Below are 21,678 nucleotides of genomic sequence, written 5' to 3'. Positions count from 1 at the left end.
TTCGCTCTTCCAAGGTACTGTTCTTTATGGGTCTGTTTTGATCCTGGGCCCGACGCCACGCACCTCGCGGTCGGCGCTGTACTTTGGGATTTCTTTGACCTTGATGTCGTGATAACTCCAGTTGGGGTTATCTGTTGCTAAAGACTGCTTTTAAGTGAATAACCTATTTTTGAACTGTTTCTACCATCTTGAAGAATTATTATTGATTACAGTATTGTGGATTTTTGTAGTTTATGGTCTTGTGATAAGTCTATATAAAGAATACTTATTTTTATAATACAACCTGTTTGGTGTCCATCTGTAGTGTTGTCACTATTACTGTATGTGTTCACAAAATCTTTACACACTGCCTCTGAGATAAGCCTTTCTGCTCATGCCAAGCTACCAAGGGGGTGAGCAGGAGTTATCCAGTGGTGTATTCCCCTTTCCCTGACTTAGAAGTACGGGTCCCTATTGGGTCAAAGGTACCTACCTCTGCCAACTGGAGACCCCAGTTCTAACATTGGTGGTCAGCGCTGAGGATTTGGACTTGCATTTGTGACTCATATACAGTGATTGGTGTACACTACAAGTGAGTGCAGACCAAACGCAACCACATACTTTTTGGTAGTTTTTTTTTTTTCTTTGGACTGTTATTTTTCCTGAGAACTGCCAATTCTTACTGCCATGAGCAGACCAGCATCTTTTGCATCTATGGATCAAGATTTTAAGGAAGAGAGGTTGGAAACCTACACTTTGAAACAGCTCAAGCACATCTGCAAGAAATTGAAAGTTGCCACACCAGGCATTTCCAAAAAGGATGACTACCAAAAGGCGCTGAAGGCCTGGGTAGAAGCAAGAAATGCCCCTGAGTTGGTGGTGGAGCCAGCTGGGGATGCAGATGGTCAACTGGATAGGCCAGAGTTCCCAGCCAGGGGAGGGGTAACGTCCCCACCAGGCAGTAGCATCTCTTCCAAAGACCTGTCCCGCAGAGAGCTGGCAGACAAGGAGAGAAATAGGGCGCACAAGCTGGAGATGGCTAAGCTTAAGATGGAGAGTCAGAGGGAAATAGAGAATAACAAGTTGTCCTTGGAGAGAATGAGAATGGAGCATGAGAGGATCTTGAGGGAGTTAGAGATCAAGGCAAGGGGCTTAGAGAGCAATCCCTCTGGTGGCAGCGCACCATCTGTACCTTCAGAAGGCAGGGTATATCCCCAAGGATGTCATCAAAGGTTTCCATAAGCCTGAAGATATTGGGCAGTGGTTTGCAGCCTATGAGAGAGAAATGTTGGCCCATTGGGTCCCTGAGAAGGATTGGGGAGCTGGGTTGTGGGACCCCTTTGTGAGTGAGGGGAGGGATACTTTGTTAGACCTACCCAGTGAAAATAGGATGTCTTATGCCCACATGAAGGAAGCCCTGATGACAAGGTATGGTTTGACCCCAGTAGTAGTAGTAGTAGATATTTATTGAGCGCATATATCACCCTTAGGTCTCATAGCGCTTTGCCAACACAGGAAATCAGAGGGAAAAACAGAGATTAAAATAACCATGTTTTAAGATCTCTCTGGAATTTTTTATGGTTTGTTTCCTGGCGAAGTCGTAGCGGCAGTGAGTTCCATAGTTCCGGTGCAGTTTTAGAGAAGGACCTGTCCCCATTTTTTACAGTCCGGACCTTGGAGATCCTCAACAAGTATTTGTTTGATGAGTGGAGTGAGCGCCCTGACTGATATTTAACCAATTTCTTGGTTGAATAGGTTGGAGCCTGGCTGTTCAGGGTTTTGTGAGTCAGGCAGCATATTTTAAAGGAGACCCTACTCCTTATTGGCAACCAATGGAGGGTTTCAAGGCTCGGGCTGATGGGGATCGGGAAGGCAGATTCAGGACCAATTTAGCTGCCATGTTCTGAAGAACTTGTAGTTTTGACAGGAGTCTTTCATTTATGGATGCAAACAGCGCATTGCCATAATCTAGTTGATTTACGATTAGGCCCTGTACAAGGGGCAACCTAGAGCAGAGGGGAATCCATTTAAAGATTTTCTTTAAGGAGCGCATTATTCCGGTATGGACCAAAGAATTTTCATGGTCTGTCATGGAGAGTTTGTTGCTCATGATAACTCCCAGATTATGAACTGTTATTTTGGGCGGAGGGCATTGTCCCAGTGAAAGGGGCCACTAGGCCGTGGTCCATGCGTGTTGCGTGTCTCCAAAGAGCATGACTTCTGTTTTGCTTGCATTTAGAAGCAGATGATTAGCTGACATCCATTCATTTATTGATAACATACACTGTTTAAATCTGCGTTGTGTGTCGGTAGGATCTGGGTCGAGAGTGATCAACAACTGTGTGTCGTCGGCATAGGAGACTGTATCAAAACCATGGTCTCTAATAATTTTGGCCAGGGGCGACACGTAAAGGTTGAAGAGTGTGGGACTTAAAATCGACCCCTGGGGGACACCCTTATCAATAGGTTGACTTTTGGAACAGAAGTCTCCTATTTGTACATTTATAGAACGTTCGGACAAGTAGCTCTCAAGCCATTTGAGGGCCAGGCCGGGCCCTCGACACCAAGTTCCCATAGACGTTCCAAAAGGATGTCATGCGAGATGGTGTTGATAGCCGCCGACAAGTCTAGCAAGATAAGAATAGCCGACTGTCTGGCATCCAGGGAGAGCCTGATGTTATCAATGATCTCCACCAAGCTGTCTCAGTACTATGATAGGAACGGAAGCCTGATTAGGATGGATCCAATAAATTGTTTTTTTTCAGAAATGTTGATAATTGCTGGTTTACTGCTGCTTCCATTACCTTACCAAACAGAGGTAGGAGAGAGATGGGTCTATAGTTGGCGTGTTGCTTGGGGCCAACTGTTGTTTTTTTTAGAATAGGTCTGTGTCGCCTATGCGCTGTCTTCCCCTGCTTAGACCAATAACGCCACTAGACTGAAGTACAGGATTGAGGCTTTATTCCAGTGTACTACAAGAGTGATCTCGTTCTTTATGGAGATAAAGATGGTCTGCCGGCTTGTTGTACTCCAGGATAGGTCGGGTTCCTCGTGGTCCTCCTTCTCCTCGGCACGTTCCTGGGTAGGGGAATGCCTCCGATGGGGTTCGAAAGGAAGGAAAGAAGTAGGGATTACTATACGACCCTCCACGACCGAAAGTTGAGGGGGAAAGGGGTGTGAGGGGTCACCGGGGTTCCAGCACCAAAAGAACACTCGTGTTTGAGAATAAGGATGTAAGTGAGTGAGGGATTCTCGAATCACAAGACAACGTCCTCAGCCCGGGTGCCCTCCCGACAGCGAACTCCCTCCCCTAGCGCCCTCCCGGTGATTTAAGAAGCCCAGGATACGACCCCGTACCTTTCCCAGCCACACTCCTCCTGGGGTGTGGCGGGGCGAGAAGTGGTTCCGTTGGCCTCCTGGCTCACCGTCTCTCCCCGCTCCTCTCTGCTCCTTCGAACCTCGTTCTCCTCTCTTCTCCTCGGTCTCCCTCCTCGCCTCGCTCTCCTCCACGTCTCCGATATCTCCTCCTCGGGCTTTCGCGCCGTCAGGTCTCCAAGCTTCCGCTTTACGGAACTCGCGACCGTCTGATTGGTCCTCTCCCGATGTCGTCATCCGAGCCGCACCTCCATCCTCAGCGATCCAGTCCACGTTAAAGGGGCCGTCAGTGCCCTGCAGGGGAGGTGTAAAAGTCCCGTCAGTTGTGTCCTGTACGTGGGTCTCCTCAGGTCCCTCGACCAGGCGACAGTCTGATAATAGCTTTCTTCCAGTGTGCAGGCATAGTGGATTCTGATAGTGAAAGATTTTAGATATGTGTTAGGTTGGGTATGAGTGCTGGACCAATTTTGGATAGTATCTGTGAGGACGCCAGGGTCAGTCGGTGAACCAGATTTCATCCTACTGAGGAGAGCGGAGGTGCCCTCTTCTGTAAGTTTCTTAAATTCTTTAAGAGAGTAAGCGTTACGAGATTTGGTTTTGTTCTCATATACAGTGTGTTAGTGTTATGTGGAAAGCCTTTGTGGATATTGTTTATTTTATTTACAAAGAAGTTTGAAAGTGAGTCCACCCACTCCTGTGAGATGGTATGTGTCAATGTATCTGAGGGAGGATGTGTGAACTCCTTCACGATATAATTTGTTAGACCTACCCAGTGAAAATAGGATGTCTTATGCCCACATGAAGGAAGCCCTGATGACAAGGTATGGTTTGACCCCAGAACTCTATAGACAGAGGTTCAGGCGATGCAAGAAGCTGGAGGCAACCACTTGGGTAGAATATGTATCTTTCTTTTGCAGAGCTATGAATGGTTGGGTGAAGGGTACCAAAGTGGATACTTTTGAAGCGCTCTATGATTTGTTTGCATGGGAGCACTTGTCTGCTAATTGTTTTCCAGAGCTACGCCAGCACCTTATTGATATCAAGTGAACTTACCCTAGGGAGCTTGCTGAGGAGGTGGACCGCTGGGTCAGTACCAGGGTCCAAAAGGGTCATGAGGGAGATTCCTCTAAAGGTGGGCAGGGTCCCCAGCAGAAGAGTGGAAGGGACAAGGGTAAACAGAGGGAGTTCCAGAAAGGGCCCCAAAGTAATTCCCAAGGGAATGGTTCCGAGCCTTCCCTTGAGAAGAAGCAAGAGGCCCGACAGGTAAACCTGTTCAGAGGGGTCCCTACAAGTGCTTTACGTGTGGTCAAGTGGGCCACCATTGGTACGATGCACAATGTCCCATGAAGGATTCAAAATCAGCACCCTGTCAGATGGTGAGTGTAGCCCTGGGAGGGGAAGAGATGGGTGACCAAGGTGGGTGGGGTCCCACAGAAATATCCCTTGTCTCTTTAGGAGACTTTAAGATGGTCCCTAAGACTCAGCTGCCTGATAACACTAAGAAGTACAGGCAGTGGGTGACCATCAATGGCTATAGGGTGGAGGCTCTGAGGGACACCGGGGCTAGTGTGACAGCTGTCAGTTGCCGGTTGGTGTCCAAAGACCAGATTATCCCTCATGCATTCTTCCCTGTAGTTGCCGCAGACAACTGGCAGAGCCAGTGTGAGGTGGCTCAAGTTCCCTTTGAGAGGAGGGTCTCTGGTACTCTGGTACTCTTCAAGTAGCTGTGAGGCGAGCCATGCCTGTGGATTGTCTGTTGGGCAATGATTTAGAGAACTCCCCTTGGGCTAAAGTGGAGAAGAAGTCTCATTTGAAGATGTTGGGTCTGCCTGAATGGGTGTGGGGGGGTCACTAGTGCTCCTGCGGGGGAGGGGGCAGCCGGTTATTGCTTGTTATCGTTTTTTTTAACCACCGCACGGGCTCCTTTTAGAGTGGGTGTGTGTGACCACTCGGTCTATGGATGCCAGTAAGGGTGTTCAAGAGATCCTGGAGCCTGAAAGTATGGCCCAGGAACCTGCCTTAAAGAGAAGAGGTAGGGGCAACAGGCAGGAATTTTGTGCAGAACAGAGGAAGTGCCCTTCTCTTGAGGGTTTGCGGCAACAGGCCATAAACCAGGCAGCAGGTGATCAGTCTGGATCACATTGGATCTACTAGGAGAACAACCTCCTTTATAGCGAGCCTAAGGTTGCTGAGCCTGGGTCAGCCCGTGTGCTGGTGGTACCCCAGTGCTTCAGAGCCTTCCTACTGTGTTTAGCTCATGATGTTCCTTTAGCTGGACATCTGGGGCAGGACAAGACCTCTGAAAGGCTTGTCACCCACTTTCATTGGCCCCAGATGCGGAAGAGTTCAGACACTCGTTGTAGGACATGTCAAACTTGCCAGGCAAGTGGGAAGAGTGGAAGGAAGCAAAAGGCTTCTTTCCAACCTTTCCCTGTAGCCAGTACCCCCTTTGAAAGGGTAGGCATTGACATTGTGGGGCCACTGGACCCCAAGACAGCCATGGGCAACAGGTTTATCCTGGTCTTGGTGGACCATGCTACCCGGTACCCGGAAGCCATCCTGCTCAGGACAGTGACGGCCCCCATGGTGAGACGTGCACTGATGGGGATTTTCTCCTGTGTGGGGTTCCCCAGAGAGGTGGTGTCAGACCGTGATACAAACTTCATATCTAATTATATGAAGTCCCTGTGGCAGGAGTGCGGTGTTACATACAAGTTCACCACTCCTTACCACCCCCAAAGTAATGGGCTGGTTTAGAGGTTCAACCGGACCCTTAAAGGCATGATTATGGGTCTTGAGGAACTTATGAGGCATAAGTGGGATGTCCTCTTGCCATGCCTTCTTTATGCTTACCGTGAGGTGCCACAGAAGTCCGTAGGGTTCAGTCCCTTTGAACTGCTGTTTGGACACCCGGTAAGAGGACCTTTGAATCTGGTCAAGGAAGGCTGGGAGAAATCTCCCAGGAAACATCACCAGGATGTATTCAGTTACATGCTGGCCTTCAGGAACCAGACTCGGCGATTCAGACAGCTCGCTCAGGCAAATCTGGAAGCCAGCCTGTTGGAGATGAAGCGGGGGTAAGATCAGAATGCCACTCTGATTGAGCTTCACCCTGGACAGACAGTTTGGGTTATGGCCCCTGTAGAGCCTTTTGTGCTCCAGGACTGGTGGACTGGACCATTTGAGGTGGTGGAGTGCAAGAGTGATGTCACCTACCTGGTGAACTTGCGGTCTTCTAGGAACCCTTTGAGGGTCCTACATGTTAACCGCCTGAAGCCCCACTTAGAAAGGTCCGAAGTGGGCATGCTCCTAGCGAGAGATGACGGAGTGGAAGAGGCGACCGAGCCTCTTCCTGACCTCCTGTCTGCAACAGGGCAAGATGGGTCAGTGGACGGTGTCGGCATCTCTGCCACACTGACCCCTAATCAGCAGCAAAATTGTCGCCAACTGTTGGGACAATTCTCTGATTTGTTTTCCCTGATTCCTGCTGTCACAGAGTGGTGCGTCCATGATGTGGACACTGGGGACAGTCCTCCTGTGAAGCACAAGGCTTACAGAGTGACTGACCGGGTCAGAGCTTACATCAAGGAGGAAGATTCCAAGATGTTTGCCCTATGGGTGATTGAGTCCTCTAACAGTCCCTGGGCCAGCCCAGTGGTCTTGGTCCCAAAGGCTGCCACGGCTAGTGCCACTCCAGAACCCCGGTTCTGTGTGGACTACCGAGGACTCAATTCAGTCACCAGGACTGACGCACACCCCATCCCCAGAGCTGATGTGTTCATTGATTGGTTAGAGGCTGCACGGTACCTCAGCACATTTGATTTCACGTCTGGGTACTGGCAGATCGCCTTAACTGATGGGGCCAAGGAGAGGTCAGCATTCTCCACACCAGATGGGCACTACCAATTCCGGGTTATGTCCTTTGGGATGAAGAATGCCCCTGCCACCTTTCAGAGGTTGGTCAACGGGTGTTGGCTGGAATGGAGGATTTCAGTGCCACCTACCTGGATGACATTACAGTGTTCAGCACCAGTTGGGAAGAACATCTGCACCACCTCTGGGAAGTGTTGATGGCACTGCGAAAGGCAGGCCTCACGATCAAGGCTAGTAAGTGCCACATCGGGCAAGGTTTCATGGTGTACTTGTGACACCAGGTGGGGAGTGGCCAGGTGGCGCCCCTACAGCCCAAGATTGATACCATCCTGGCATGGGAACCCCAAAGACTCAGATACAGGTGAGAGCCTTTTTAGGACTTACGGGGTACTACAGGAGGTTTGTCAAGGGGTATGGGAACATTGTTGCACCCTGGACTGAGGTGGCTTCCAGGAAGCAGCCCAAGAAAGTGAAATGGACTGACACCTGTCAGAAGGCTTTTGACGCCCTGAAGACTGCCATGTGCACAGCACCCATGCTTCAGGCGCCCAACTTCTCAAAGGAATTCATTGTTCAAACAGACGCTTCAGAGCATGGTGTGGGGACTGTTCTATCACAGATTAATGAGGAAGTCCTAGACCAACCTGTAGCCTTCATCAGTAGGAGGTTACTTCCACGCGAACAGAGGCGGAGTGCGATTTAGCGTGAAGCTTTTGCTGTGGTGTGGGCACTGAAGAAGTTGAGACCATTCCTGTTTGGGACTCACTTCCAGGTTCAAACAGACCACACGCCCCTCAGATGGTTGGTGAGAACCCAAAGTTGTTGAGGTGATCCATTTCCCTACAGGGGATGGACTTTACGGTGGAACACCGCCCTGGTACAGAACACGCCAATGCTTATGGTCTGTCCAGATTTTTCCACCTTACTGAAGAGGACTCCCAAGGGGAAGGGTAGTTCTCCCCACATTTCAGCTGGAGGGGACACGTGTTAGACCTGGTACCATTGGCGTGAGTCTCCCTTCCATTTTTAACTGATTACCTCCTCTGTTTTTGATATGTTTTGCTGGTTTAGATGCTTTGGGCAATGTGCCACTGCTATTCAGTGCCACAATGCAAGTGCTCCCTATGTTAAAATGATGTATTAAATAGTGACTCCATGATTGGGTTATTTGATTTATTTGTCAGACCCTAGTACAGTACACCATGCGTGCCCAGGGCTTGTAAATGAAATGCTGGTGGTGGCTTTGAGCACTGGTTGTGCCACCCACAGAAGGAACCTGTAAAGTGTGTCTCAGGCCTGCCATTGCAGAGCCTGTGTTAAGTCTAGTACTGCCATGTCGACTTGGTAAGTGCACCCACTTGCCAGTCCCCAAACCTTCCCTTTTCTTCATATCAGAGACCCCTAAGGTAGGCCCAAGGTCAGGGTGCATTGTAAGCATAATGTAGGACATGCCCTGGTGTGTGTGGCATGTCCTGATAGTAAATTACAGCCATTTGCGTTTTTCACTATTGCAAGGCTACCAGTCCTCATAGGCCAGAAAAGGCTGTTTGATTATAACACCTTATAATCCTAACTGACCCAGGGAACATGGTAGAAATTCGAGTTTAGTATGCCTGAACTCAGAATGATAAAATACATCTTTTAGTGGAGTTGGTTTTAACATTCTGCGTTTGAAAATACACTTTTAGAAAGTAGGTATTTTCTTACCTAACCATCCAGCCTGCCTCTGCTAGCTTGTGTATTGTGTGTCTGTTTTGTGAGTGACAGGGGCTGGTGGATTCCAGGAGACAGGGTGAGTCAGCACAGGGCTGAATAGACCTATCTGCATGTAGAGTGGTGGGAGGAGATAGAACCTGGATCTGAATGGGGCTGTGCCTGCCTTTCACAATGCTGGCTCAACCTCCTGTGGTGCGTCTGATGTCCCTGGCCCACACTGTCAAAGGAAAGAAGGAGTCCTGTAAACAAAGTTTCTCCAGGACTGCACATAACTGGTTTGGACTAGGTACAGGCCCCTCTGCCTTCAGAGGACAAAAGGATTTAGTAGTATAAATATGGGGACCCAGACCCCAAGACTTTAGATCACTTCTGGAACAACAAGACAAACCTCTGCCAAGGAGAAGCACCAAAGGAAGCTGTAGGAGTTGGACTGCCCCCGTCAGTGTGCTGGGGTGGCCTACAGTGGTGTCTTCATTGTCAAGGAGAGGAGAAGGAACTTTTAAAGAACTTTCATCATCTTGCAGTATATCACTCCAAGGGCTTGATTTGAGCTTGCCTCCTGACCGAAGTCTCAGGGATACCAGACTTCACCCCTTCTCTTTGCCTGCATCTGGAACTTGCTGTTCTAGCTGCTACAGAAGGAATTTTGCAACACCGACGCTCGCGAGCGACGCCTTCTTGTGCATCGAAGCTGTGAGCGCTGCTCCGACTTGCAACGTAGACCCGACGCCGGCTGCCGTGCCACATCGACGCCAGTGAACGACATTGTAAGCCTGCCATAGCCGTGAGCGCTGCTCCGACTTGCGATGGCTGCCCGATGCCTGCTGCTGTGCCGCATCGACTCCGAAGCCGACATCATCGCGAAGCCGATCGTCGACGTGAAGGGTCAAGAATCCATCAACATCGTGACATTATACGGAACCGTGGTTTCGGCGCCATCGTGACGTCACCTCCTCTCCTGTCAGGAACCGACGCCACTCCTGACTGCGCAAGCATCCAGTTCCCAATGCATCATCTCCCCCGAAGCAAGGAACTGATGCCGCAGCGCCAACGACGCCGCACCTCCCCAATGCCGTGAGCTGTCTTTGGTTTCACTCTTCCAAGGGACTGTTCTTGATGGGTCTGTTTTGACTCCGGGCCCGACGCCACGCACCTCGCGGTTGGCGCCCTACTTTGGGATTTCCTTGACGTCGTGATAACTCCAGTTGGGGTTATCTGTTGCTAAAGACTGCATTTAAGTGAATAACCTATTTTTGAACTATTTCTGCCATCTTGAAGAATTATTATTGATTACAGTATTGTGGATTTTTGTCGTTTATGGTCTTGTGATAAGTCTATATAAAGAACACTTATTTTTATAATACAACCTGTGTGTTGTCCATCTGTAGTGCTGTCACTGTATTACTGCATGTGTTCACAAATTCTTTGCACACTGCCTCTGAGATAAGCCTTTCTGCTCGTGCCAAGCTACCAAGGGGTGATAAGGGGTTATCCAGTTGTGTAATCCCCTTTTCATGACTTAGACGTAACGGTCCCTATTTGGTCAAAGGTACCTACCTCTGCCAACTGGAAACCGGCAGTTCTAACAGTTACTTTTTGGTTTTGTGGGTGTGGTGAGAGTGCTTCTGGAACGTTCTTGTGGCCATCTTTTCTTTCCATCATGACGCACTTGATTTTTCTTTACCTCGGCGCACAGTTAGGAAAGGATTCTTTTGTTCTGCAACCTTTACAAACCTGCCAGATGGCTGGATGTTCACCTTCTAGGGAAAAAAAAATACACATCGGAAGCATTACTTTTGATTTCTTCTAACATGTTGACTTAAGTGCATCCTGCTTATGCTTGTTTGTCATTGCCACGGCTGATTCATTGTGGGCTGTTCCTGCTTCCATATCAGCAGTTTGTCGTTCTGCTCATTCTTCTGCTCTTGCAGACATAAGCATTTTCTCTAAGCTGTGAGTTTCTCTCATCATGCACCTTCTAAATGAATCTCAAAGGCAGCTGTCAACGACTCTGAGGTACATGGCTTAGTTGTCAGCTAAATCACAGAATTTGCAATGGTTAATGGGGGTATCAATTCTTTCAACAAATGTGTCCATTGTTTCACCAACCTGTTGATGTTTTTCATTGAAGATATACCTTTCATAGTCGACATTCCGTATTGGGTAGAATTTGGCCACCAACACTTCTTTTACCTGCTGTTATTGTTTAGCATCAGTCTGTGAGACTTTCATTATGTTTTTTAAATATTTGATGATATTCTTTTCATCTTCTACTTATAGTGCAACTATAAAGTCACTGAATGTTTTGATCCATGCAGCCCACCTGGCACCAATTTTCTAATTCTTAGAAGTCACAAAATGCAATGGTGGCTTTAGAAACATGGCTGCATTGCATCTTGTGCTCTCTTTTTCCAACAATGAGACTATGAGCTGTTCAGTCAGCTAACGCTGTACCCACCTGCCTCTGCAACTTTTGTAAACACAACCCTTGGGCTTGGACTTGGGTCACCATGCCTGATCTGAGAATGTAGAAACACGGCTGCATTGTATCTTGCGCTCTCTTTTTCACCATTGAAACCATGAACTGTTCAGTCAGCTCAGACTGTACCCACCAGCCTCTGCAACTTCTGTAAACACTACCCTTGGGCTTGGACTTGGGTCACGGCAGCTTATCCGAGGTTGTAGAATGCTTCACTTGTCTTAGATGGTGAGTAAACTCTTTGTTTTCGTATCTGATTGTTGCTTTCATTATCTTTCTGCTTCGTTTGAGTATTTGCTCCATATGTGAGGCGTAGCGCAGCGTTTCCGTCGACCGCTTCACCAGTGGTTTTGCCGGTGTTTTGAATGTGCTCCTCTGTAGGACCTTCACGTTCCTCTTTGGCTGTGTAGGGACTGCAGCAGGGCTTTGACTCCACATGTACCAGTTGTAGACTGTTTTGCATCGATTTGAGGAACACATAGCACGCCTGAGCAATTTGCCATAACATTGCAAACTCCCAGCGAAAAGCATCTTTGAGTTCTTCGGGGCTCATGTCCCCTACTCATCACCAGATGTAGCATCTTCCCCAGCCCTGGAGCATGCAAATGAAATACGCCACATGGGAGCTGCAGTCTAATACTTCTTAATTCCTCAGCATACACTCACACACTGTGTATTATCTCATACTCATTATCTCATACTCAACATTAACCACACCTTAACACCTCCCTGCATATCACGTGTCTCCTCTCCAAAGTCCGCCCAGAACCACAAGGGTCCTAGAGCGCATGACATCAATATGCTACAGGAGTGACCACAAACCATGATTAAAGATGTACACTGTCAGCCAGGGCCATTACTTAACAGAAACACTGATTCTTGACTTACTGATTAGGACCAGCAGGTGAAAGTTCCCAAAAGATCCTTAGATGACTGATAATGGATCAGCATGAGAAGTGATCAGTGCAAGTATGAGTTATCAATAACTAGCAATCTGTCACAAGCATTGTTCATTACATTAAATAAAATACAAGCATTTCAAAGGTATATTTATAAAATGGCAAAGTGTGTCTCAAAAACGTATTTCAAAATATAAATTTACAGGAGTTATGATAAGAACATGGTGTTCATTGTGTCGCATCCTTCCAGTCCTCTTTCTATGGTGATGACAGCTGGGAACTGGGATTGGAAGACGAGTTCGGGGATAGGGGAAGAGGTCAGCTAAGTAAAGGGTCCATTGCAGGAAGGCTGGAAGAGAAAAGACAGCGAGAGAGGCTGAGGGTGGCTGAGGTCACTGAAGCTCTTCTAGGACTCTGGACTTCAATTATGGGCACAATCACTGCTTTTGGCGTGGCTCCGTATTCTGTCACTGTCTGAGCGCTAAAGCTAGTGAAGCCTTAGGGCGAGTGCAGATGGGGACCAGGTGCACAGAGTTGCAGATAAGTTATGTTATTTGAAGGCAACAGCAGCAGTTGTCTGGAAGGACATGTTTCACCCAACCAGAGGGAAGGATGATGGTTAAAAAATCTCACCATCCCCAATTACATTGGCATTGGGCTGCTGACCGAATCTATGTTATCATGGATGTGAGCGAGAAAGAAACCACTTGCAGGTTGAAGTTTGAAGTGCTGAATGAAAAAGAAATGAGAAGTTCCTGAATGTAGGATGTGGAAGGATACAAGACATCCAATGAAAAGGATGGTAAATAAGCTAAGTATCATGGGACGGACAATCACAAGCAGAGGAACAAAAGCTGATAAGTAGCAAGCAAATGATATTGACAAGATAGCTGACCAATAGGAAGCAATGGCTGACTTGACACCCACTGTAAATATTGTTATTGCCCACAAGTGGTCTTGGACAATGGACAGCTGGAAGCTGTCAGTAGGGGACACTTAGACATTTTAAAAACAAAATGTAAGTAAAAAATTAATGATGTAGAGAAAAAGTTCCACAAAATCTAGTTTGTGCAGGAGACAAATGTGCAGCAACACCTTTTGCAGCTCGTTTCATCCACATGTGAAGATGTGTGAAGTGAGAAACGTTGCAATTTCACAAAGTTGCAGTTTGCCAGGTGCACCAAACTTCACCCCCAAAATATGAAAAATCAATAACTAAATAAAGCAAGATGGAGTGTTTTTAAAGTGGCCGGTTCGGTTTTATTCAAACCCCAAAAACATTAGTGTCACTTTACTGAGTTTGCCAGTGAAGCGCTGTTTTCCCCCCGGTGGGGAAGTGCGCCAAACCTGGAGGTACAGCAATACCTGGTTGATGGGTGGATTGGAAAACAAAATGTGTACAGCGGCTTTGTGTTCACGAATGTGGTCTTTTTAAACAATACTGTTTACGTTTTGTAAGCATATAAGCAGTGGACATTGAAATGGGTCCTTTCTGGGCCCTGTTTTCTGGCATAAGCACTCAGTGATTTCTGAATAGTGAGTGTAAAAGCGTTAAGTTCACCATGTTGTTCCTGCTTATATTTCATTATTTAATCTTTCATTCCCTATGAATGTTTGCTTTTTCCAGAGTGTTGTTACTATTTCCTTTCGGGAGCATATTGCTCTTGCCTAGTGAGTAATTTGAATTGAGTCGCATCCAGGTGTTTATAGCAGATCAAATTGGATTGTAGTTGAAGGCAGTGTGAATTTCTCTCAGTGGGGTAGTATGGTGTTCAGTGAGGGAGCGGATGTGGCACTCTGCCTATGATAGAAACTGCAAGGCTCTGAAACAAATGTCTTGTGATAGCACTTTTAAGCATATTTGGGACATTCTGCAAATGGCAAAGTTTTCAGATCAATGTATAGTGTTGACCAATAAAAAACCGAGTGCATGTGTGCATTGTCAATTTAAATATATGTGGAAAAATACTAGCTGTAGCATCGTCTTTTGTTTGTGACAAAAATAAATGTGGATAAATGCAGAAAAAATGCCCAAAAAATAAATATGGATAAATACAGATGGAAATGGCAAAAAAATAAATACCATAAAACCGGGAGCCCTAATTATAATGAACAAACATATATTAACAATAACATATATCGCAAATAATGTAAGATATTACCACTACCAGGTATGTTCACTACCAGCCAAGATCATTCTCCACACTGCCCCTTTCCCTCCTCCTCACCTCTTAACTGCACGAGGAAGGGTTGCAGTGGTTGTAATCAAAATCTCTTAGTACACTATGGGGTACTCATGGACACCCTCTCCCAGAACCTCCAGTGCGCAGAGGCTGTAATTTTCAGGTATCACACTTTCCCTGGCAATTGCTCAACTGTAGGGTGCAGTAGGTTTTAATTACACCTAGGGTAAAGTTGGGCATGCTTGAGAATCTTTCATTCACTTGAGCAACTGTTCCAGACTATGCTTGCCTTTGTAGGTGTAGTCCAAACTTTTATCTACCCCTAGAGTTTAGCACATATTACGGAAACTGTAACACCTTTAGTTACAGGCTCTAAAAAGCCAATCAGACACTACAGATGGTTGTGTTGTGCATTTTTTTGTTTGTAACCTGTAAGTCACAGCTAAGGTTACAATTCAAGTAAAATAGATTTGTGAGTTAATGCAAGAAGGAGACAGATATCCATCTGGCTTATTATATACAAGTGCACAACTGCAAATTCTAAATCAAGCCCAAATTCTTTAATTTTAGGCTTTTTATATTATTTTGTAAGCTTGATGTGTGCAAAAAGAACATGCGTTCCATACTGTGAAACATTCTCCGTGGAATATTAAGGGGCTTATAAATCCTTTTATTAAAGAAACAAGAAACAATAATACAATAAAAGTATCAACGCAAAGAAAAAGAGCAGTTGTCAAAATTAGCATATCACAGAAACTAAATACCTCATACATATAATCAATAAACTCAAAAGAGACAATACAGATAATGATACGGGCACACAGTGACATTAGATCATTAAAGTGTCTCCTTATCAACATTGAATGGGGAATCATTGTCAAAGGGGGTGCATAAAAACCCCCTGCTTTCGTTCCAGGGGCCCCATATTTTAGTCTATTTGCCTGGGCATCCTCTGCTCTCATATATCACCCTTTCGGCCTGCATGCACCAGTCCATGTCCTCGGCCCAGTCCTTGTGTCGGGGCACAACTCCCCCCTTCCATGTTCTGGCTACATTGCGTTTTGCTAGGATACAGCCCAGAGAAATCCACAGTTGTTCGGTGCGATTGAGGTTGGTGGCGTCCCAAATGTTTAAAAGACAGAGTCGAGGGGCGGTTCTATTGATTTCTGACATATTCAGGACATAGTGGACAAAACCTCACTCTAATGCTTTTGAAGAATTAGACAGTCCCACCACTGATGCAAGAAAGTACCTAAGGAGCCACAGTCTCTGGGACAGAGTTGGGAGATCGTCAAACCCATTTTAACAAGAGCTGTGTTGGTGTAGTAGGCCCTGTGGAGTATTTTAAGTTGTATAAGCTTAAAGCGGGATCGGATTGCCACCTCCCTAGGAGATGCCAGGGCCTACCTCCAATCTTTGTCAGGTATATCCCCCATGTCTTCCGACCATTTCCGACCAAAAGGTTCCGGTAAGTTATTGAGTATCTTGCGGTAGGTCAAAGAGATGGCCTTGTCCGAAAGGTAGTCTGTCCTCTAGAGGTGAAGAGACGGGCAAATCGAAAACCTTGGGGATGGCTTTATTTAACGCACTATGCGCCTGAAGATATCAGAATGTTTCTCCCTCATATAACTGGTATTTTACTTGCAATTCACCGAATGGAACTACCGCACCCTCCGCCCACATGTCCCCTACTGCGGAAAGACCAATCAGGTCCCATTTATCAAATCCAGGTTGACTCCATAGCATATCAAAGTGGCAGGATTCCAGCAGTGGAGTAACCCGGGTAATTTTACCCTTCCAGCCCAACGTGGCAGTTGCCATGTGCCAGATCGAGACTGTGGTGGAGGTAGGGGTAAAGATGAGTAACTGCTTAGGCCCCCATATAACACCCTCATGTCATTGCCCGGTCGAGGAGGGAAATCGGTCGATACGAACCACATTGGTCCAGGGGTCTCCCGTTTTTGTGTATGACCGCAATGTTAGCCAATCGCTGTGTTTCAGCAAAATTTCACGTTCTACACTCTCATCATACATAGAAACCGAGCCAGTACCGAAGAGACTGCTTTATAAAGCTTGATTGGAAGGCCACTATGACCCATGGCCTTCCCAGATCGCAATGCACCAATAGCCTTAGACACCTCTTCAGGAGTCAAGGCGGTGTTGAGGTCTGTAATATCTTTAGGGTCTAACCTTGGCAGGGGGAAGGTGGAGAGCAGGTCGGCTGCTTCTTCCTGTGTGGAGGTGGATGTGGGGACATAGAGTTGCTCAAAATGGTTAGCGAAACACTCCGCAATCCCATCCCGTTTGCATCATCTCGCACCATTAGGAGCCACAATTTCAGCCACCCACCGATTTGCCAACTCACGCTTATCTAGCCATACTGACAATTTACTGGCCTTATCTCCAATTTCATATACACGATATTGAGTGGTTCGGTAGTGCTCTTGGGCCGCCTCCCTGGCTATATCGTTATACTCCTTTTGTTTCACTGCAAGACTGTGGGAAGTGTTGGGGGAGGTGGATGCGATGAGTTTGCATTCGAGATTGGCCACCTCTAGTTCTATATCCTCTAGTTGCTTACGTTTCTCCTTCCGGTGGCCCGCCAATGCCGCCACCCCACACCCTCGAATAACCGTCTTATATACCTCCCATAGCGTCACATCCAATTCACCGGAGCCGTTGTTTTCTGCAAAGTAGTCTGATGTGGTCAGTGCCAGTTTATCCCGTATCTCAGGGACCCGAAGATACCATGAGTTGAGGGCCATCTCCCGACGGGAGCTGGAAAGCACACCACCGTAGTGAGCCAGGATAGGAGAGATGTCAGATATGCCCCTGGGCAAAAAGGTGATGTCACTAAACATAGAAAGCTGCGTGGTTTGGCAGAAGAGGTAATCAATACGGGACATACTTCCATGAAGCCCGGAAAGGAAGGTGTATTGCCAGTTGGAGGGGTGGTGTGAGCGCCACGCATCCACTAGTCCTATTGCTATTAGAAAGTTAGACACAAGTTTCTCCTTGATTCACGTTGTCGGGGTGGAAAGTGATCCAAATCCCCAGCCAGGGTGGCATTACAGTCTCCCCCCAGTAAAATGTCTCCTTCGGGTAGAGTCAACATGTGGGGGCCCAAATCAGTCTGGGTGGAGGAGTGGAGATTGGGGGGGTATGTAGAGGGAGGTCACGTTGAGGAAGCGGCCCTCCCACCGTCCAGACACTGTGACAAAATGGCCAGCGGAACTGCATGCAATTGTTTGAACCTGAAAGGGAAGGGAGGCACGGGCAAGAATGCCCACCCCTCTGGACCCCCGTGTGTAACCCGCGTGTGCAAGCAGTTTATAGCCCCACTGACTGAGTGCCGATATCTGGTGCCAGAGATATGTGTTTCTTGAAGCAACACGAGGTCGGGGGTATGACGTTTCAGATATTGCAAGACCATCCCTCTTTTTATCCAGTCGCCCAATCTATTCACATTCCAGGAGATTATTTTGAGTCAACCCAGGGAGGCAGAGGCTATAGGAGTATCACTCATTTACATCTGAGAACGAGATCCCCACTTCCCATAGGGCCCAGGAAATGACAGTGCGCAATGGGACATATCACCACACTGGGAAATGATAATAGACGGGTCACGCAGGACCCCTGGCAAGAATCGACAGAACCTCCCGGGGAGATCCACTGAACCACAGAGGGAACCCCGTGTGAGGGACCACCCCCCAAGCATATTAGAAGTATACAGGTTAGATCGTCATGTGTGCTAGTAACACCCTACAATTGTATGTGACCGTAATAGACAGATTGCTCATAAAACAGAACAAAAATCGAAAAAGCTCCAGATAAAACACCCTGGAACCCCCCCACCCTGCCTCCTTGCAATGTGGACTCAGAACTGCCCACCACCCCAATTTGCAGAGCGCTTGTAGACCCATAACTAGAACCATGTAGAGGGGAACGCTACCCAACCAATCTACCCCAAGATTCGACCCTCTTCCCCCCCAAAGAACAGTTACAGTTGCCCAAAATGAAACCTAAAGGATCTTGTATCTCCATACCAGTAACACATAGCACCAATCATTCCGGGTGATATTCCCCCCCCCCCCCCAAAACCAGGCCACAATTAAACAATTACAATAGTCTTAGAGCACTCATTATGGAAGACACCACATGTGTTAAACAATGTTCGGATGCTGAGTGCCTCGCATCCTCCAAAACCAAGGAGCGTGGCCAGGGGCATCACAGTCAGCATCGTAGCTGATCACCAAGTGCGGGGTGTGGACCCCATTTCGAGCTAAGTCTGCCAATACCTGTGTCGTAGGAACTCAGTCAATCGTTCCTCGAGGACGGTCGGATTCATGAGGTTGATCCCGGGATGAGCCACCATGGTCTACGGAGGAGCGCCATCTCCCCAGCCAGTCCCAGGCCTCCTCCGGGTACAGGAAGAACAGCAACTTACCATCTGTTTGCACATGCAGTTTTGCTGGGAAGAGCATGGCATATTTCAAATTGTGGCCCCTGAGAGCTCGCTTTATTTCCAGGAAGGAGCAGCGCCTCTACTGCACTTTGTAGGTGAAGTCTGGGAAAAAGGTTACGCACGAGTTCTCGAATTTTAGAGGAGGATCACTCCTCGCAGCGTGAAGGATGATGTCCCGGTCACGAAAATCAAAGATCCGCGCCAGGATGGGACGCGGCAAAGCGCCCGGCTTCAGAGGGCCTCCAGGCACCCTGTGGGCACGTTCAACAGAAATATTTGGAGAGGGACCGGGGTTGTAGATGATTTTGGATCAAGTCTTCAACAAAAAGGTCAGCGGCCTGCCCCTCCGCCTGTTTGGGAATCCCTAGGATACGCACGTTGTTTCTCCTCGTGCGCCCTTTGTAATTTTCCAATCGAGCCTCAAGATAGGACATCTGGGCCTGCAGTTGCTTGACCGTCGAAGCCAGCCACGTCTTGGAGATCGTTAGTGTGGCGCTAGAGCCTTCATTCGCCTTGACCCACTCCCCCATATTCTTCAGATCGGCGCGGATAAGGTTCACATCAATAGAGACAGTGTCACTCTTGAGTTCTAGTGCCGTACGGACTCCCTGGACCGCCTCCATAATGTCTGATAGTGTTGGGCCCCCATCATCAGGTTCGCCTCCGGACCATCCTGCTTCCCCTCTGTTTCCTCAGGCTTGGAATGGGCACATTTCAACAGTCTTTGCATAGTGGATGGCTTGGGGCCTCTTGCTGTAGCCACTGGGTCCCATTCCACCCTTTTGACTGAGATTTGTCGGATCAGGGGTGCGTCGAGCGCCGGGTATACAGGACAGCAGACAAGTGAGGTCAGTTCCGCTGCTCCAGTGATCCTTCGTTAGAGAGCAGTTCGCAGCGCAAAATGGCGGCGGCTGTTTCTCAGGCAGGTGCAGTATAGCCACTGGAGGCCCCAGATCTCCCAAGGGGTTAATGGGTTCACAGCACTGGCGTACGAGGTGGCCAGAAATTCAGGGAGGCAGCCGCTCGCGTTCTCGTAGAGAACCCCCGGCCCCCAACAGAGTCAAACCGCAAAATAGAGGAGGGGGGAATGAGGAAAACGTCTCTGATAATCCCATATCGCCAACCAGCCCCAACGCTGTTCATAGGCGCGGTGGAGTGCACAGCGATGGGGGCCTCCATCTAAAGTTCATGTGGGAGTGCCGCAGACCTGCGTGTGGTGTATGCACCCCGGGCGTGATGCTCTGAGCGCCACGGGTCGCCTTGACTCACCGGTGGTTAATTGAGGTCCGCGTGAGCCTTCGAGCCTGAAAGGTGTAGAGCAAAGTGGCAGCCACTGGTCATGGGGTCCGTTCTCGTCAGGCGTCTCCCTGGGCCTATTGGCTCCAACACACCAGCCGGCAGCAGGGGAAGCCGCGCGACGTCACAGCCGGGTCTACACTCTTCTCCCGGCCAGTAACTTCCAATAGCAATTGTTCTGGCAAATGGAGCCCTATTGATCTCAGCGATGGATCGGGCTCATTCTTGTCTCAAGGTGCGTCACCGGTGTCAGGAATTGCGGGCAAATGGATGAGTGAAATGGATGTAGGGGGAGATTTAGTCGGTGGCCGACCGGAGCTTTATTCCAGTGCGGCCATCTTGGGTGTTGGCTACCCACACCCTACAGAAAACATTTTTATGTTAGCCGGACAATCTCAAACTTGAGGTGCCTCATATATAAACATCGAACAGTATTGTGCATGTAAGGATTGGAAGAAACCAAGCAACGAAAACTAAAATGTGATGAGGAGGTGGGGAATAACAACACAGTTACTGGGATATTGCTAAACAAATTAAAACATGCATTCAAATGTGCTAACTACAAGTCAGGATAGTCTGAGGACAGCTTGGAAATATGAGCAGATACATTTAAGGCTCTTAGCACATTTGCTTTTTCCCCTTTAAAAAGATAATTATTACATGGAGAGATATTGTAAACATTTGTCCTTCTCTGCTACCCCCTCCTTTCGGCCACCGATTCAAAACGGAAATGCTGATGAAACTGGCGCATCAGCATTTCCATTACTCGCCCCTTCCCATCCCCAGGAATGATATTTTGAGACTGTCTATCTGTCAGCCACCTAGTGTTCTATTTTGAGTCAGGAAGGGATAAAGAAAGAAATTAGAGAACTCTGAGTTGTTCCCATCTTTAGGAGGAGAGCAGCTCCTCTATATAGCACCCTTCAACTCCAACAGCACTCTGAATTTGCTCAACTCAAATGTCTTTCATTTTTTGTTGCATAATTTATGCAGGACTCTAAGCCTGAAAGGGTATTCTTTGGAAGTATAGTGGCTGCTTCCTTTGTGTCTGGACAAAGCCAAACCACTCTGAAGACCGATAATGATAGCAAAACGCATGTCAGTGGTCATTTCAGGTTGGCATGGATGGTGTTTTACTGATCCAACACTGTAATACTGTGCCTGGAGTGGTCAAAGGCTTTGTCAGTAATTTTACAGCTCGGCATGGATGGCGCTGTGCAAATCCTATTCTTAATCACTGCTGTAAAAAATGGGAAAATACTTTGTCCCTTTCTAGCTCACCATGGATGTCACTGTGCTAATCCTATGCTTAATAACTTTACTAGAGAAACAGACATTTGAGGTGAGCAAATTCAGAGTGTTGCTTGTGTTGTAGTGTGCTCTATACAAGAGCAGCTCTCCACCAAACTTGGG

The sequence above is a fragment of the Triturus cristatus genome, chromosome 11 (genome assembly GCF_964204655.1).
Source record: "Triturus cristatus chromosome 11, aTriCri1.1, whole genome shotgun sequence".
Lineage (NCBI taxonomy): Eukaryota > Metazoa > Chordata > Amphibia > Caudata > Salamandridae > Triturus > Triturus cristatus.
Note: the sequence above shows the minus strand (reverse complement) of the source record.